The following is a 20,318-nucleotide window of genomic DNA, read 5'->3' as shown; positions in this document are numbered from 1 at the left end:
GACCTTATGTTTGGTGCCTTCGAGGAAGTGGCGCCATTCCTCGAAGGCCCATTTGATTGCCAACAGCTCTCGAATACCAATATCATAATTTCTCTCCATGGGAGAAAACTTGCGGGAAAAGAAAGCACAAGGACGAAGCTGAGTGAGAGGCGGAGTACCTTGTGATAGCACCGCCCCCACTCCAACCTCAGATGCATCGACTTCTACAATAAACGGACACATATGGTCAGGCTGAAACAGAATCGGGTCTGAGGAAAAACATTCTTTTAATTTTGAGAAGGCATGGATCGCCTCTGGCTTCCAATTAACCACATCAACCCCCTTTTTAGTCAAATCGGTGAGGGGTTTGGCAATTTTAGAAAAATCTCTAATAAATTTGCGATAATTAGTAAATCCAAGGAAACGCTGCAAGGCTTTCAGAGACTTGGGTTGCACCCACTCCTTAATCGGTTGAAGCTTAGAGGGATCCAAGCGGAAGCCTTCTGCAGACAAAATATAACCCAGGAAATTAACCTCTGCCTCAAAAAAACCCACATTTCTCGTATTTAGCAAATAGGGAGTTCTCCCTGAGTCTCTGGAGCACAGTGCGAACATGTTGGAAATGTGACGTAGCATCAGGAGAATAAATCAGCATGTCATCCAGATAGACCACCACATACTGACCACAGATATTTCTGAAAATGTCATTGACAAAGTTCTGAAAGACAGCCGGTGCATTACTTAACCCAAAAGGCATTACCAGGTACTCATAATGTCCCTCTGGAGTATTAAATGCTGTTTTCCACTCATCTCCTTCTCTGATGCGGATTAGGTTATATGCACCCCTGAGATCCAGCTTGGTGAACCACCGGGCTCCTATGAGCTGATTAAAGAGATCGGGGATGAGTGGCAGAGGGTACTGATTCTTTACAGTAATAGCATTAAGTTCACGGTAGTCAATACAAGGTCTGAGGCCACTGTCTTTTTTTATCAACGAAAAAGAATCCAGGCCGACTGCTGACCTGGACGACCTGGTAAACCCTTTCTGCAGACTGTCTGCTATATAATCTTTCATGGCCTGACGCGCCGGACCCGAAAGATTATAACTTTTACCCTTGGGGAGCCGGGAATTGGGGACCAAATCTATGGGGCAGTCATATACTATGTGCGGAGGTAATTTTTCAGATTCAGATACAGAGAACACATCAGCAAAATTTCTTAATGCATGAGGTATGAAGATAGGTTCAGCTCTAGTCAGGTTAATAGATAAAGACATACATGTCTCCTGACACTCTGGGCTCCAGCGCACTCACCCTGGTGCCAGTCTATGACTGGGTTATGTTTGCGCAGCCATGGCATGCCCAATACCACTACTGACATCAGGTTCTCAAGAACAAAAAATGACACAGTTTCTACATGCAGAGCCCCAGCAAGCATGGAGATCCCTGGAGTTACAAAATTAACCACACCTTGGGTGAGAGGAGTACTATCAATAGCAGATATTCTAATGTGAATATTCAATCTTAGCAAAGGCAAACCCAGCTATTTTGCTACAATAGTGTCTATGAAATTAGCTGCAAAAAGGTCCCAAAATTGTAAAAACAAGGGGTTCAGGTGTAGTGTAGTGCCCTGTCAGCCACCATCTCAATTCACAGTCTGAGTGTTAGCCAATTTTTATTAATAACACTTGCTGTCAGGGTCAGTAATTGTGCCTCAAGGCCAGTACCTTCCTACCAGCCATTTAGCATATATTTAGGGTCTTCATATCTTACAGCACCTATATAGTAGATTAAACTGTGGAAGAGAACCCCCTTCTCTATTATTCTCTAGCACCTACATAGTGGCTTTCTGCATCTAACACACAGTCTCAGTGTGACCCAATTTTTATTAATACTTGCTGTCAGGGTCAGTAATTGTGCCTCAAGGCCAGTACCTTCCTACAAGCAACCTAGCATACTTTTGGGGGGTTTCATATCTTACAGCTGCTGCCATCAGGACATTACTGCTGTGACTCCTGTAAGGGGCCCGGTGAGCAGAAGCCAGGAGGGGGCCTCAATGACAGCCCGGGCCCTTCCCCTTTCATTCATCTGCTCACCGGACCCCAAGGGCAGGGGCCACCATTAGGGCAATGAGGGGGGCCCGGGCCACTCATAGAGAGCTGCCATCTCTCTTCCTGCTCTACAGAGCAGGACAGGAAATGTACCGGACCACAACGGAGGCTGCAGGAGCTGAGAAGGTGAAGGACCTGTAAATTCAGGACCTTCCATGTCAGCTGACTAATCATGTGCCTGATCTCATGACAGGAAAAGTGACTGGAACTTCTGAAGCCTCTGTGCAGATCCCAGTGTCTCCTCTCCTGCTGTGCACCATCTGGAACTGCAAGATGAGGTAATGTATAGTATGTGTAGAGAAATGTGCCTGTTGTAGGGTTGTGTGTGTGTGTGTGTGTGTGTGTATGTACACAGGCAGTGTGTAATATGAGGGTGCTGCAGCCTATGTATGTGTGCAGGCTGTGTGTAATATGGGGGTGCTACAGCCTGTGTGTGTGTGTGTGTGTGTGTATACAGGCTGTGTGTAATATGAGGGTGCTGCAGCCTGTGTGTATGTGAACAGGCTGTGTAATCTGAAGGTGCTGCAGCCTGTGTGTATGTGTACTGGCTGTGTGTAATATGAGGGTGCTGCAACCTGTGTGTAGAAGTGTACAGGCTGTATGTAATATGAGGGTGCTGCAGCATGTGTGTGTGTGTGTGTGTGTATATACTGGCTGTTTGTAACATGAGGGTGCTGCAGCCTGTGTATGTGTGCAGGCTGTGTGTAATATGGGGGTCCTGCAGCCTGTGTGTATGTGTGTGTGTGTGTGTGTATACAGGCTTTGTGTAATATGAGGATGCTGAAGCCTGTGTGTATATGTGTACAGGCTGTGTGTAATATGAGGGTGCTGCAGCCTGTGTGTAGATGTGTACAGGCTGTGTGTAATATGAGGGTGCTGCAGCCTGTGTGTATATGTTGTGAGGTAGCGTCGTCGGCTGCGCTGCAGAAGACACGGGATCCAGGCACCAAGGTTCACAGCACACGGTTTATTCCAAAGAAAAAGTCCACAATAGTACATATGTGCCTTTCTTGCAGAGAACTCAGGGAGATGTGATCACTCCCTCACACCCGGCACACCTGCCCTTGTTCCTGAATCTATTTAACCCTTCCTTCAGCCTGTAGGGAAACAGCATTAACCCTATAGTGGATTATCATGGAGTGAGCACAACCGGGGCGAGACATACCGGCCGTCATAGATAACCCCGGTCACAGTCTCACATACCCCCCCCCCCTCAGTTCAAGCGTGCGGGGTTGAACTCCTGCCATCAAACACGGGCCGCGGGACAAGGCATCGGCGTTGCCCTGCAACCTACCGGCCCGGTGTTCAACCGTAAACCGGAAGTTCTGCAGAGAAAGGAACCACCGGGTAACCCGGGCATTCCGTTCCTTGGCGGATCTCATCCAGACCAGTGGAGAGTGATCCGTCACCAAGCGAAACTGACGTCCCAGCAGGTAATAGCGTAGGGACTCCAAGGCCCACTTGATCGCCAGGCACTCCTTCTCCACTACGCTATAATTCCGCTCGGGAGGGGTGAGCTTCCTACTTAAGAAGGTGACGGGGTGTTCCTCCCCCTGAACCACCTGAGACAGCACTGCCCCCAGGCCGACCTCCGAGGCGTCAGTCTGTACTATGAACTCCTTCCGGAAATCAGGGTTGACCAGAACAGGCTGTCCGCACAGGACCTCCTTCAGGGCCCGGAAGGAGTCCTCGGCCTGCGGAGTCCAGCGCACCATGACGGACTTCTTGCCTTTGAGAAGGTCCGTCAAGGGGGCTGATAGTCCCGCAAAATCTTTTACATACCTCCTGTAGTACCCCACGATACCCAGGAAGGCCCTAACCTGCTTCGTGGTCAGGGGTCTAGGCCACTTCTGGATCGCCTCGACCTTGTTAATTTGGGGCTTAATCACTCCTTGGCCTATCACGTAGCCCAAGTAGCGGGCTTCCGTGAGTCCCAATGCACATTTCTTGGGATTGGCTGTCAATCCGGCTGTTCGAAGCGCGTCCACCACCGCTTGTACCTGTTCCAAGTGAGTCTGCCAATCGGAGCTGTAAATAATGATGTCATCCAGGTACGCTGATGCATACGCCTGGTGGGGTTCCAGCACTAAGTCCATCAACCTCTGGAACGTGGCCGGAGCTCCATGTAACCCAAAAGGCAAGACAACATAGTGGAAGAGACCCTCCGGCGTAACAAAAGCAGTTTTCTCCTTGGCGGACTCCGTTAGTGGCACCTGCCAGTACCTCTTGGTCAGGTCGAGCGTGGTAAAATATCGCGCCTGTCCCAGCCTATCAATCAGCTCATCCACCCGGGGCATGGGGTAGAGATCAAACTTGGATATTTCGTTCAATCTCCTAAAGTCATTGCAGAACCTTAAGGAGCCATCGGGTTTTGGTATTAGGACAATCGGACTAGCCCATTCACTCCGGGATTTTTCGATGACCCCCAGGCGTAACATTGTCTTTACTTCCTCCGATATGGCTTGTCGTCGAGCCTCCGGTACTCGGTATGACTTCAGGCGTACCTTCAGGTGGGGCTCGGTGACAATATCATGTCGTATCAGACTGGTCCTACCGGGCAGCTCGGAGAAGACATCGGGGTTCTGCTGAACCAACTGTCTGGCCTCTCGCCTCTGTGTCTTGGTGAGGGCTTCTCCAATCCTTACTTCCGGTTCGTCCTCTCCGGAGGTCGCTGGAGCCGGATGTGAACGACCCGAAGAGGAGGGAGGTGGGGAAAAAACAGCCATCAGGCTTTCCCGTTCCTGCCAAGGTTTTAATAGGTTGACATGGTATATTTGTTCAGGTTTCCGCCTACCGGGCTGCAATACTTTATAGTTAACCACCCCGACTCTTTCCTTTATCTCGTAGGGGCCTTGCCACTGAGCCAGGAATTTACTCTCCGCCGTGGGAATCAATACCAACACCCGATCCCCGGGTTTAAAGGTCCGCACGGTGGCTTGTCTATTGTAGCGGCCGCTTTGCGCTGCCTGAGCCTCCTGTAAATGCTCCTTCACAATTGGCATGACCGCGCTTATGCGGTTCTGCATACCCAAAATGTGTTCAATCACACTTTTATGGGGGGTGGGCTCCTGCTCCCAGGTTTCTTTTGCCAGGTCCAACAATCCCCGGGGATGTCGCCCGTATAACAATTCAAAAGGCGAAAACCCCGTGGATGCCTGTGGCACCTCTCGTATGGCAAACATCAAATAGGGAAGCATCATATCCCAGTCTTTCCCGTCTTTGGAAATCACCCTTTTGAGCATGGTTTTCAGGGTTTTATTGAATCGTTCCACTAAACCATCCGTCTGAGGATGATACACAGACGTACGCAACTGCTTGATCTGGAGTAGCCGGCATAGCTCTTTGGTCACTTTAGACATGAATGGGGTCCCCTGATCTGTAAGGATCTCCTTGGGCAACCCCACCCGGCAGAACACAGCAAACAACTCCCGAGCTATAAGCTTGGCTGCAGTATGTCTGAGAGGTATCGCCTCTGGATACAGGGTGGCATAGTCAACGATCACTAGGATGTGTTGGTGCCCTCGAGCAGACTTTACGAGGGGCCCCACCAGATCCATCCCTATCCGTTCAAAAGGCACTTCTATAATGGGTAACGGTACCAACGGACTGCGAAAGTGGGTCAGGGGTGCGGTAAGCTGACACTCCGGGCAGGTTTCGCAGAACCGTTTTACCTCCCCAAAGACCCCGGGCCAATAGAACCTTTGCAATATTCGCTCCTGCGTTTTCTTGACCCCTAGGTGACCACTCATCAGGTGTTTATGAGCCAAGTCGAGGACCCGCCGGCGATACGGCTGGGGCACCACCAACTGCTCTACCCCTTCGCCCCGTATTTCATCTACCCGGTAGAGTAAATCCTGCTTAAGAGCGAAATGGGGGTATCTTACCTGGGCACCAGGCAGCTGTGCCACCCCGTCAACTACTGTCACCCGACTCCGGGCATGTATTAATGTAGGGTCCTGGAGTTGGGCTGTCCCAAACGTATCCGGGGACGCCTCCAACTCCGGGATGGGCTCGACCGTCTCAGCCTCTCCTGCCAATACCTCTAGGGGCGACCTATCAGGTTCACATCCTTTCCCTATCATGGGGACCCCTACGGCAGGCGTCCCGGATTCAGGATTGTAGGGCTCAGGTCCCGGACTGACCAATATCTGAGGGGACTTAGGAGGTCCCTTCCATAAAGTCCAAAAATAGGGCAGATCCCTTCCTAGGATCACATCATAGGGAAGAGTATTAATAAGTCCCACCTCATGTTGCACCTGACCGCAAGGTGCTGTGATGGTGACTATCCCCGTGGGATAGTCTCGGCGGTCCCCATGTATGCAAACCACCCCCACGGTACGTCCTGTGGCCTTTACTTTAGCCCTTAGGGTTGATCGCACAAGGGTCACTAAGCTTCCGGAATCCAACAAGCCTGTAACCGGACATCCATTCACCTGAATTTGGCACAAGTGGGGCTCAGTCTCTGGGTAGACCAGGTCAGCGGTACACACCACCTGAGCATACATTGAACCCCGCCGGGTAAGCCCACAATCCATGGGCTCCGTGGTGAGTGGACACTGGGCTTCCATATGTCCCACCCGCTGGCACCGCCAACATCTAATAGGGAAGGACACCCCCTTGACAAGTTGTCGTTTAGGGTACATAGTTTTCCGGACCTCAGGGACGGAGGGTGCGGCTTCAGACGGGACGGTAGCGGACTCCCGCACCGGTGTCAGTGGTGGGTCCTTGGCCCTAGGCTTGGAGGGGCCGGACCGACGGGCGGTACGCAAAGTCTCAGTGTCCCATATCAAGTCCTGCGTAGCCACATGCTGCTCTACCAGGGACACTAATTGGTCCAGGGTACTCGGGTCACCCTGTCCGACCCACCGTTGAACGGTGACGGGTAAAGTGCGCACAAAACGATCCACTACTACCCTTTCCACCATTTGCGCCGGGCTCAGAGTGTCAGGCTGAAACCACTTTTTTACAAGATGTAACAAGGCATAGGCCTGGGAGCGTACGGGTTTTGCTTCCTCAAAGAACCACTGATTTACCCGCTGAGCCCGTACATAGGTATTCACCCCCAACCGAGCCAGTATTTCGGCTTTCAGGGTCACATAGTCAATGGCGTCCTCGGTACAGAGGTCCAGGTATGCTTTTTGGGGTTCCCCCGTCAGATAGGGTGACAATACCTCAGCCCACTGCGGGGTCGGCAGCTTTTCCCGCTCGGCCACCCGTTCAAACACCGCCAGGAACGCTTCCACATCATCACCCGGGGTCATCTTTTGCAACGCTTGTCTCACCGCTTTCCGGACGCTGCCGTCGTCACCCGGTCCCTGGGTTGTTGCTGCCGGTCCGGCACGGATCGACTTGGCCAGGAGAACCATCTGTTCTTGGTGCCTTTTTTCCTGCAATTGCAAGGCTTGCTGCTGACGTGCATTGGCCAGATCCATCTGTTCTTGGAATTTTTTTTCCTGCACTTGCAAGGATTGGAGCAGGTGTGCATTGGTCTGTTGCTGCTGTGCATTAGCCTGTTGCTGCTGTGCATTAGCCTGTTGCTGCTGCTGTGCATTAGCCTGAGCCAAATGCTTTATTATGTCCTCCATGGCGTCGCCGGGTTTGGGCTGTAGTATAGCCGCTCGAATCCAGGACATGCGCAGCTGGGTCACCAGGGATGGATGCTACACCTCACCGGCTGTCATGCCCGCCGATTCTCCACCATATGTGAGGTAGCGTCGTCGGCTGCGCTGCAGAAGACATGGGATCCAGGCACCAAGGTTCACAGCACACGGTTTATTCCAAAGAAAAAGTCCACAATAGTACATATGTGCCTTTCTGGCAGAGAACTCAGGGAGATGTGATCACTCCCTCACACCCGGCACACCTGCCCTTGTTCCTGAATCTATTTAACCCTTCCTTCAGCCTGTAGGGAAACAGCATTAACCCTATAGTGGATTATCATGGAGTGAGCACAACCGGGGCGAGACATATCGGCCGTCATAGATAACCCCGGTCACAGTCTCACAATGTGTACAGACTTTGTGTAATATGAGGGTGCTGCAGCCTGTGTGTGTGTGTGTGTGCGTGTACAGGCTGTGCGTAACACGGGGGTGCTGCAGCCTGCGTGTATATGTGTACAGGCTGTGTGTAATATGAAGGTGCTGCAGCCTGTGTGTGTATATGTGTACAGGCTGTGCGTAACACGGGGGTGCTGCAGCCTGTGTGTATATGTGTACAGGCTGGGTGTAATATGAGGTGCTGCAGCCTGTGTGTATATGTTTACAGGCTGTATGTAATATGAGGGTGCTGCAGCCTGTGTGTGTGTGTGTGTATGTGTACAGGCTGTGTGTGATAGGGGGGTGCCGCAGGCTGTGTGTGATATGTGGGTGCGTGCGTGTGTGTGTGTGTGTGTACAGGCTGTGTGAGATAGGAGAGGCAGGGCGTGTGTGATATGTATGTGTATATGTTTTTCAAAGAGTGGCGGCAGGACTGTGGAAGGTTTGAGGCGTGGAGGCAGGGCTGGGGTGGAGCCTGGGTGGAGTTTCAAGGGGGCCAAAAATGTTGCCAGTATGGGGCCCTGAAATTTCTAGTTGCGGCCCTGGCTGCAACTAACACACAGTCTCAGTGTTACCCAATTTTTATTAATACTTTGTGTCAGGGTGAGTAATTGTGCCTCAAGGCCAATACCTTCCTACCAGCCACCTAGCATATTTTTGGGGGGCTTCTTATCTTACAGCACCTACATAGTAAATGTATTTGTCTGTGGAAAAGAAAGCGCACATAGGGTCTTACCAGGTATGAGATTTTACAAATAAGGCACACTCACCTGCTGAAGTTGTGACAGGCACAACTCCTTGAAGCACATACAGTACAGACCAAAAGTTTGGACACACCTTCTCATTCAAAGAGTTTTCTTTATTTTCAGGACTCTGAAAATTGTAGATTCACATTGAAGGCATCAAAACGATCAATTAACACATGTGGAATGAAATACTTAAAAAAAACTGTGAAACAACTGAAAATATGTCTTATATTCTAGTTTCTTCAAAGTAGCCACCTTTTGCTGTCATTACTACTTTGCACACTCTTGGCATTCTCTTGATGAGCTTCAAGAGGTAGTCACCGGAAATGGTCTTCCAACAGTCTTGAAGGAGTTCCCAGAGATGCTTAGCACTTGTTGGCCCTTTTGCCTTCACTCTGCGGTCCAGCTCACCCCAAACCATCTCGATTGGGTTCAGGTCTGGTGACTGTGGAGACCAGGTCATCTGGCGTAGCACCCCATCACTCTCCTTCTTAGTCAAATAGCCCTTACACAGCCTGGAGGTGTGTTTGGAGTCATTGTCCTGTTGAAAAATAAATGATGGTCCAACTAAACGCAAACCGGATGGAATAGCACGCCGCTGCAAGATTCTATGTTAGGCATGCTGGTTCTGTATGCCTTCAATTTTGAATAAATCCACAACAGTGTCACCAGCAAAGCACCCCCACACCATCACACCTCCTCTATGCTTCACGGTGGGAACCAGCCATGTAGAGCCCATCCGTTCACCTTTTCTACAAAGACACTGTGGTTGGATCCAAAGATCTCAAATTTGGACTCATCAGACCAAAGCACAGATTTCCACTGGTCTAATGTCCATTCCTTGTGTTCTTTAGCCCAAACAAGTCTCTTCTGCTTGTTGTCTGTCCTTAGCAGTGGTTTCCTAGCAGCTAATTTAACATGAAGGCCTGCTGCACAAAGTCTCCTCTTAACAGTTGTTCTAGAGATGAGAAGGTGTGTCCAAACTTTTGGTCTGTACTGTATATCAAAAGTGGTCAGCAGCAGCCCCGAAACAAATGGTGAAAAATAAGGATAAAAAAAATCAGGTTCAATGCTGCGCTAGAAACCACATGAATCCAAGGATGTGTATTAAATATCTTTTCTTTATTTCTGCAGGTCAACGCGTTTCAAAGACATATCCGTCTTCTTCATCAGGACACGTGCTATTGTTTATTGTGTCCTGATGAAAAAGACGGATATGTCTTTGAAACGCGCTGACCTGCAGAAATAAAGAAAAGGTTTTCATTACACATACTTGGATTCATGTGGTTTCTAGTGCAGCATTGAACCTGATTCTTTTTTTATCCTTATTGTAGCACCTACATAGTGGCTTTCTGCAACTAACATACAGTCTGTGTTACCCAATTTTTATTAATACTTGTTGTCAGGGTCACAACTTCTGCTTCAAGGCCAGTACTTTCCTAGCAACAAGCTAGCATATTTTGGGGGGCTTCATATCTTACAGAACCTACCTAGTGGCTTGCTGCAACTAACACACAGTCTCAGTGTTACCCAATTTTTATTAATACTTGTTGTCAGGGTCACAACTTTTGCTTCAAGGCCAGTACCTTCCTACAAGCAACCCAGCATACTTTTGGGCAGGGCTGTGGAGTCAGTAAGCCAAACCTTCGACTCCGACTCCTCAATTTACCTTGCTCCGACTCCACGACTCCAACTCCTCAATTTCCCTTTCACCGACTCCGACTCCCACATATATTGCTTATAGTTAAGTGAAAAATTTATTGTAGTACAATATGAACATCAGACATTTAATCATTTTTATGATACAATAATCAAGATATTTAGATAGAACATAAAATATATTTATTGGAATACAACTTTGGAACACAAACTGTAATAAATTGTAAATATGTAATACACTATGTAATATACAATAGATTGCATATATATCGTGTGTGTGTGTGTGTGTGTGTGTATATATATATATATATATATATATATATATATATTACATATTGTATTACATATTTACAATTTATCTAAATATCTTGATTATTGTATCATAAAAATGATTAAATGTCTGATGTTCACATTGCACTACAATAAATTTTTCACTTAAATATAAGCAATATACTAAATGTTATTTTATTATTTAGTATGTTTTTGTTGAAAACTGTTTTTTGCCACTTACATAGTGTATTACATAGTGTTATATATAACACTATGTAATACACTATGTAAGTGGCAAAAAACAGTTTTCAACAAAAACATACTAAATAACATTTGTGCAGTCTATGAATTTGTTCTAAGAAATAGAATTGCTTCCATCAGATCCTCCTTCGCAGATGACCTCAAATTTGACCTAATAATTTTAAGGCTAGAGAACAACCTCTCTACACTAACTTGGGTTGGAGGCAAAGCCGTAACCACATGGGCAACATCTCTAACAATTTCCGGGTATGAAGGAATTGCCTCATGCACAGTCAGTTTTGATGAACGGTTGAATTTTTCTATTTTTTTAAGAGCAAGTGAAAAATTTTGCTAAAACTTGGTCAATCTGCTTGCTATAGGAGACGGAGTGAAATCTTTTTCCTTGCGGCAACGCTTTGCCTGCTCCATGTCATCCAAATACTTGTCGAAGTTAAACTCCTCATCTGATGAGAATGAAGATATGGCAGCAGTAGCACTGTCAGGCCCCAAGTCCTCTTCCGCCTGGCAGTCCTGTACCCGCTCATCCTAACTGCTACCTCACTCAAAGCTTCTTTTCCTTTAGTAAGCTGTTGATCATCAAGCAGTATACGATGACTTGGGTCCACATAAACAGCTGCCAGAAGAATTTTATTTTCCAAAAGCTGTGTCTCTCTCTGTTTCATTGAAGCAGAAATGCCATCTGGGATTAAACCTCCTCTTTGGGACAGGCAAAATAGCAAGTTCTTCCACTCCCTTGTGAAAATGCCAGGAGTTAAATCCTCCGCTTGTAATTTTTTAGTCACGATAAATGGGTGATTAAGCAATTCCTTCAATTCAGCCACCTGTGTCCATTGACCTTCATTTAAGGTTACTTGAGGGTTTACCATATCTATAAGAAATTATTATAGTTCAAGCAATCGCTCAGTCATTAAATAAGTGCTGCCTCACCGAGTGGCTTGATCAACAATTGTCCCTTTCCCAGCACGTCTCTTCAAGATGGAATCAATTTTAGGGGTTCTGGCGGCAATAACCAATTTCCTCACTTTTCCAATCAGATTTTCAGCATTTCCGCCCACAGATTTTGCCGATTTGGCGGATGTGGCGCACGCCAGTACAGTACGATACAGTACAGTGGCAGCGCCGCAACTTCCGGGTCACATAACAGCATGTGACCGGCGTTTGTCGCGCTGCCACTGTACTGTATAAACTGTACTGGAGTGCGCCGCATTCGCCAAACCGGCGAAAAATTGGATGTGTGAAATCGGAGTCCCTCTTGCAGACTATCTCTTATTGCCAGCTGCAGCGTGTGCACAACACAGCGCATGTGATGAATATGAAAGTGTTTTGAAGCAGCTTCAACAAGATCATCTAATCCTAAAGTATCATTTTGCTGTTCTTCTGTTGTAATATCTGTTTGTTCCTCAGTTACATGAACAGCACTGTAGCCTTCCATCTCAAACATACTGAATCCTAAATTTTCTTGTAGATGTTCATTACTCTCAGTCATCAGTTTAATTGAACTTATCATGTTTGAAGCATTGTCCGCTACAATAGCAAGAACCTGTTCTTTTTGGGTTTGTAATCTTGCAGCACTTTTTCCACTAAGGTCTGGAGAAACTGGCTGGTGTGATGAGCTTTAGTATCTTTTACTGCCAGTGTCTTGCTAACAATTTCTTTGTCACAAACATATCAAACATTGATGGCAAAATAGTTCAGTGAAATGCAGTGACTCCGGGCATCCCAGCAAAGGCAATGGGTTTCAAGACATGACATTCAGACACATCGTTTTGTGAGGATCCATTTTTGTGCTCAAAAACAGATCCTCACAAAGAATGAGCATGTCAGTTTGTGGCAGTTTTTTAATCTGCTTTTGCTATTGAAAGCATTATTTATGAACTCAAAAACCTATCAGGTGATTCGGTTTTTGTATAAAGCTGATCTGCTTTTACAGCTCACAAACGTATCCTAAAAAAATGCAGCAAAAACGCTGTGTGAATGTAGCCTTAGATCAGGAATAAAGCAGACATTTATAGGTCTTTTCATAACTTTCCCAAAATTCCTATGAAAAAATATTCAGCACATTCTGCATTGCACTACTGTCCCCAATTTATTATATATTTTAGGAGTCGAACTTGGTGCATTTTATACCGACTCCGACTCCACCAAAATGAGCTCCGACTCCGACTCCACAGCCCTGCTTTTGGGGGCTTCATATTTTACAGGACCTACATAGCGGCTTTCTGCATCTAACACATAGTCTCAGTGTTACCCAATTTTTATTAATACTTGCTGTCAGGGTCAGTAATTTTGTCTCAAGGCCAGTACCTTCCTACCAGCCATTTAGCATATTTTGAGGGGCTTCATATCTTACAGAACCTACATAGTGGCTTAAACAAACACCAGATGAGAAATCTCGATGGATTCTCATAAATAAAGCATAAGGTGAAATAATGTAAAATCAATTTTTATTGAAAATTTAAAAATCATTAAAAATGTACTCTACAACAACAAGAAGGAACCAATCACAGTCGAGGTATTAATAAATACATAGAAAATAACACAGTAAGATACTACCAATACCCAATCAATAAATACTATTTCATAAATATATATAATTATAATAATTAGTACAAAATATGTGTATGTATTAATATGAAAAAAGGCAGTACAGTGTAATAAATATGAGGTAAAGATGGTACATAATAACACTATGCAGGGTATGTTAAAGTATACAGTCAGTAAGGACATAACCAAACAATACCGTATTTTTCGGACTATAAGATGCACCAGACGATAAGACGCACCCTGGTTTTAGAGGAGGAAAATAAAATTTTAAGCAAAAAATGGGGTCATGACACATTGTTATGGGGCAAGGATCTGCTGCTGATACTGTTATGGGGGTAATGTCCTCAAATTCTCTGCTGAGGTACCCCATCCTGGTATATGCCCTCATCCTGCTATATACCCCCATCCTGCTATATACTGCCATCATGGAATATGCCCTCATCCTGCTATATACCCTCATCCTGCTATATACTGCCATCCTGCTATATGGCCCCATCCTGCTGTATACCCCCATCCTGCTATATACCCTCATCCTGCTATATGGCATGAATCCTGTATCACACAAAAAACAATAAACGTTTACACTCACCTTTTCTTGCTCCATGCAGCATCACTCCTCCTGTCTGTGGCGGCAGCAGTGCCGCTGATCTGTGTGGAGCCGTCACCGGTCACTTCCCTGCAGCATCGCGATGTCCTCCTGTCTGCTGGTCAGCTGACTTGCATGGAGATTAGCGGCGCGCACAGCGATGACGTTATCGCTGTGCTCATCGCTCTCTACACAGATCAGCTGACCGACAGACTGGAGGAGATCGCGATGCTGCAGTGGCCGGTGAGTGTACCATACTTATTCACTGCCCCCCACGCTGATAATCGGGGGGCAGTGAATACAGCCGCACATGATCACTCCAGGCTGTAGTTGCCAAGGGTGATCAAGGCCAGCTGTTAATTATGCATACACCCCCCCGCCCATCATCCCGCCCACCTGTCAGTGCCGGTTTCAGCGCTGAGGGATGATGGGCGGTAGGATGGGTGTGCATATATAATGAGTGGGCCCATGTGGTCGCGGCAGGCGCTGCTACAGCCTGCTCTTGCCCCCGATGGCCCGCTCCACCGCAGCACCCTCATTTCCGGCCGCAGCCCTATATTCAGACCATAAGACGCACCCCCAACTTTCCCCCCACATTTGGGGGAAAAAAAGTGCGTCTTATAGTCCAAAAAATACGGTACATAAATTAACCGCCTGCATTGACAAAAAATCACCACTAGGTGGCAGCAAAGCTATAGTGGAAACTGCAACCGCAACGAAAAATTTCAAACACTTATCAGAAGTGACATGAGAGCAGTGCAAACCACCAGGCGGCATAAACCACCAGAGGGGATTAAAGTAAACACAGAGTACATATTACTTCAGAAAAAAATTGCTGTGTATGTAAACCTCAGGACTGAGCGTGGTTCCTCACCCCGACATATGTTTCATGCCTGCTTCATCAGGGGGCGTGTCTTGGAGAGGGAACCATGTGGTTTTTACACTGTGTTCCAAATTATTATGCAAAAAGAGTTTAGGAGTGATAAGGTTAGAAATTTTTTGTTTGTCATTTAAACTCATTGCTGGTGATGTGTGTCAGGGCTCTTTATATCACTGAAAGCAATTGCAGATACCTGTGTAAATTAGTTTGGAAGGTGTGTCCAAATAAAGCAAGACTACTTAAGAAGGCTGTTCCACATTATTAAGCAGCCTACATTTTTTGCCAAAATGGGAAAGAAAAAGGATGTGTCGGCTGCTGAGAAGCAACAAATTGTGGAGTATTTAGGTCAATGCATGACTACAATCAACATTGCCAAGACACTTCATTGTGATCATCGCACAATCAAGAAGTATGTAGCTGATTCACAGCACACACGTGTGCGTGCTGATAAGGAGAAATTGAGGACTCTTTCCAAAAGGCAATTGTGTCAGGTTAAAAGAGAAGCTGCTAAAATGCCTTGTCATAGCAGCAAACAAGTTTTTGAAGCTGCTGGTGCCTCCAACGTACCCCGACCAACAAGATGCAGGGTCCTTCAGAGGTCTGCAGCTGTGCGTAAGCCATCCTGTCTACCACCTCTATCCACTGCACACAAGCAGAAACGGCTCCAGTGGGCCAAACGATACATGAAGACTGACTTCCAAACTGTTTTGTTTACCGATGAGTGCCGTGAAACGCTCGATGGTCCAGATGGATGGAGTGGAGGATGGCTGGTTGATGGACACCCCATGAAAACACAGCTAAGGCACCAACAAGGAGGAGGTGGAGTAATGTTTTGGGCTGGAATCATGGGAGAGAGATTGTCGGCCCCTTTAGGATCCCTGAAGGGGTAAAGATGAACTCCATAATCTATGTGGAGTTTCTAAAACAGCACTTCCTGCCATGGTTCAGGAGGAAGAACTGTGGATTCCGCAGCAAGATCATTTTCATACATGATAATGCACAGTCTCATGCTGCAAATAACCCATCTACATCTCTTGCTGCTATGGGCATAAAAGAGGACAAATTTATGGTGTGGCCACCATCTTCCCCTGACCTCAACCCCATTGAGAACCTCTAGAGCATCATCAAAAGGAGTGTCTATGACAGCGGGAGGCAGTTCGCATCTAAGCAACAGCTCTGGGAGGGTATTCTATCCACATGCAAAACAATTGAAGCACAAACCATCCAAAAACTGACAAAATTCAATGGACGAGAGAGTTCAGAAGCTTATTTCAAACAAGGGGTCCTATGTGCAAATGTAACATCACCTAGATTTAAGTTATGACTTGAAAACTGTTTGATTTCATTTTTGTAATAAGTTGATAATGCTATAATTTCACAATTGACCATTTTGTTTTTCAAAATAAAAAGGTTGAAAACTCTGCTGTGCATAATAATTTGGAACATGCATTTTGAGTGCACTTTGAGTGTTTATTATTTTTAAAAATATACTGTTTTCATAGGCAGTTTGATCAAAAACATTTCAATTATACTCGAATAGTAGATGACTGGAAAATAACAATGACTGCAATTCATAAAGTTAATTTAGGAAAATATGAAAAAATATTTTTTACATAATAATTTGGAACACAGTATATACATGTGTGAGCCAATGAGGGAATTTCTAGTTAATGACTGTAACGTCAGAGAAGGCGGCGCCAAGGGCAGCTGATAACCTCACCTCCGGAAGAAAAGAGACTTCCGGCCGCAGCGACAGTGGAACGCAAATATGCGTCTCAGCCACCATGAAGGTGGGAGTAAACACACATCACGTGCCGAATGTGGTGGGTGAAAGTCAGAGAGAAGTCATAGCTGCAGAGGCGCACACACCGTCACGGCCACTGATAGTTGTATCAAAATTGCCCATATAAAAAGGGCGGTGGAGGTGAAATTATATCAGTAATATTAATTTATTAAAATATGTGGCTATGGAACAAACATTAAGAAGTGCCTAAACCTCTGAACGAATAGAAGAACTTCTAGATCGATTATGGAAAGGTTTATCTTTTTTAATTTCCCAATTAAAGATTTTTTTGCTTTCAAGTCACTAACATCTCGTTGATACTTATGGCTTTTGTCGGTACTAATCTTTTCTTCCCATTTTTCAAAATTTTTCTCTAAGTTACTCAGTAACTCCTGATAAGATTCATTAGTCATACTTTTAGAAAGGGAATTTTGAATTTCTTGAATGTCTTCCTCAATTTTATGAAGTGATCTTTTGTTCTTCTCCACAATAATGTTCATAAATTCGAGAGAACACGTATTAGCCGTCATAATCCAGTTATTAATCAAATCATCATTTCCCCATTCAAATGCCAGATAAATTTGCACCCGCAAACCGCAGGGTACAATTTTTTGCTGCAAATAATTTTCAAGAGATGTCTGAGTCCACCAGAGCTTAGTCTTCTTAAATAAGGTATTCTTATATTTTCTAATAGACTCTTTACGAGATATCTGTATCACCTTGTTTTGTAGTGTTTTTACGAAAAATACCAGTAGCTTTAGATTGCCAAGAGGTGACCTTGGCCTGAAAATCCATTATGCGGAGGAAACTCTGTTAAACAACAGAAAATATCAAGTATCAAATCAAATGTGCAATAGTAAATAAATGGGGAATACTACCCCAGCTCACCAAGCTTCACAGACGAATCAAACAGCAGATGAGAAATCTCGATGGATTCTCATAAATAAAGCATAAGGTGCAATAATGTAAAATCAATTTTTATTGAAAATTTAAAAATCATTAAAAATGTATACTACAACAAGAAAGAACCAATCACAGTCGAGGTATTAATAAATACATAGAAAATTACACAGTAAGATACTACCAATACCCAATCAATAAATACTATTTCATAAATATATTATTTTTTTATTTTTTTATTTTTTTTAGGGAATTTCCCTGGGGATGGAGACTGAAACTGATTTCATCTATCAAGAACTATTTTGATTAATTTATTATTAGTATTTTATGTTATTTATTGATGTATGGTATATGGGTATTTATGATAATGATTTGCATTATTTATGGTGAAAATGTTAGTTTGTATTTTATTATATGTTATTCACCAGCACTTGATTGGCAACTTATTATTTATTTTTGTGCACTTACACACGAATAATATAGAAATTATATTTACACTTTATCAATTCACCTGTTTTATAGCCCATATATATTTTTATTACATTTATTACAATATATATATATATATATATATATATATATATATATAGAGAGAGAGAGAGAGAGAGAGAGAGAGAGAGAGAGTAATTTTCATATCTACACATATTGTTTTACACATAGTGTATTATTAATTATATTGAGTCTTTAGTATATGAATTTAGATATTTGTATATATTGTATACACTTACACTTTAGGCACCTCTTAATGTTTGTTCCATAGCCACATATTTTCATAAATTAATATTACTGATATAATTTTCACCTCCACCGCCCTTTTTATATGGGCAATTTTGATACAACTATTGGTGGCTGTTACCGGCATGTGCGCCTGTGCAGCTATGACTTCTCTCTGACTTCCGCCCAGCGCATTCGGCACGTGATGTGTGTCTACTAGAGATGAGCCACCCCCCTAGTGTTCGAGTTCGGTTCGGTTCGTCGAACGGAGGCTCCGGTCGACAAACGTTCGACAAACCAATTCACACCCTAATGAAAACAATGGCAGGCAAACACAAACACATAAAAACACATTATACATGTACACATGCAGTTAACAAACATTGCCATTACACTTACAGGTCCCCGCGACGCGTCCTGCACTCTGTCTCCCGACGCTTTTCCTTCCGATAATCGCTGCGTCCTCCCGGTAACCAGCACTGATAATAGGACCTTCCGTGACGTCAAAATAGCATGTGACCAGTCATGTGTGTATTATCTCATTGGCTACAGACTAGTCACATGGCTAGACGTCATGCTAGGTCCTGTCAGCGCATCTCTCCGGTACGCGGTGCTCATCCGAGCATCTCCGTGTACTAGCGAGATGCTCTGGCACATGGTCGGCTGCCCCGTTCCTGCATGTGGGCGCTCTTTACAGAGTCAGCCCACATGCAAGGACTGGCTGCCACAGCCGGTGAATTGCGGCACCGGGAATCGCGTGATCGGAGCACCGTTGCTATAGTAACCGTCTGTCTGAGGTGACGTCACCGCTTACAGCCCGCTGCCTCTGCTCACTCTCACTGAGTGATTAGGCTGCACGGGGAGCAGCAGCATCTTCCTCCCATGCAGTGCTGTCTGATGCAGCAGAGCTGCATGGGTTGAAGGAGAAAGAAGACAGAAGACCAGGATCATGGAGGGATGAGAGGGAGTAATAAACATGGAGTCTCTAAGTGTGTCTGTTTATTTATTTCTATTAAATTATTTTTTCTCTGTGTGGTGTCTTTTTTTTTTTGTAACCCTTTATTGGAGATTCTTAATGGCCGGGTCAAACTTGCCTGACAGTAAGAATCTCTGGCTTAATACTAGCTAGTAAAACAAATCTAGTATTAACCCATTATTACCCAGCAAGCCACCCAGCTTCAGGGCTGCTGGAAGTGTTGGATATAGCGCCAGATGATGGTGCTTCTATGAAAGCGCCCTTTTTTTAGGGCGGCTGCAGACTGCAATTTGCATCAGTGGGGCCCAGAAAGCTCGGGCCAACCTGTGCTGCGGATTCCAATCCCCAGCTGCCTAGTTGTACCTGAGTGGACACAAAAATGGGGCGAAGCCCATGTCCATTTTTTTTTTATTATTATTATTTCATGAGATTCATGAAATAATTAAAAAAAGGGCTTCCCTATTTTTTTTAGTTCCCAGCCGGGTACAAATAGGCAGCTGGGGTTTGGGGGCAGCCGTAGCTGCCTGCTGTACCTGGGTAGCATACAAAAATATAGCGAAGCCCACGTCATTTTTGGGGGGGGGGCAAAAAACTCCTGGATGGAGTATGCTGAGCCTTGTAGTTCTGCAGCTGCTGTCTGCTCTCCTGCATACACTAGTGAATGGAGCATGCTGAGCCTTGTAGTTCTGCAGATGCTGTCTGCTCTCCTGCATACACTAGTGAATGGAGCATGCTGACACTTGTAGTTCTGCAGCTGCTGTCTGCTCTCCTACATACAGACAGCAGCTGCAGAAGTACAAGGCTCAGCATACTCCATCCAGGACTGTATGCAGGAGTTTTTTGCCCCCCCAAAAAAATTACGTGGGCTTCGCCAT

At 45.4% G+C, this 20,318-nt stretch overlaps 1 protein-coding gene across 1 annotated transcript in view; it reads left to right on the top strand.

Annotated features, from left to right (window-relative positions):
• The window catches only part of ORMDL1 (ORMDL sphingolipid biosynthesis regulator 1), a 390,769-nt gene extending 372,581 nt beyond the window's left edge, over window positions 1-18,188 (top strand). The window contains exon 6 of the transcript XR_012724843.1: window positions 18,003-18,188. The gene's annotated coding sequence lies outside the window, so the exon portion shown is untranslated. The remainder of the gene's footprint in view (window positions 1-18,002) is intronic.
• Window positions 18,189-20,318: the final 2,130 nt, after the last annotated feature.

Source organism: Anomaloglossus baeobatrachus, chromosome 7, assembly GCF_048569485.1.
Source record: "Anomaloglossus baeobatrachus isolate aAnoBae1 chromosome 7, aAnoBae1.hap1, whole genome shotgun sequence".
NCBI classification, from domain to species: domain Eukaryota; kingdom Metazoa; phylum Chordata; class Amphibia; order Anura; family Aromobatidae; genus Anomaloglossus; species Anomaloglossus baeobatrachus.
The sequence above is the reverse complement of the archived record's forward strand: the minus strand, read 5'-3'. Positions and strand labels throughout refer to the sequence as shown.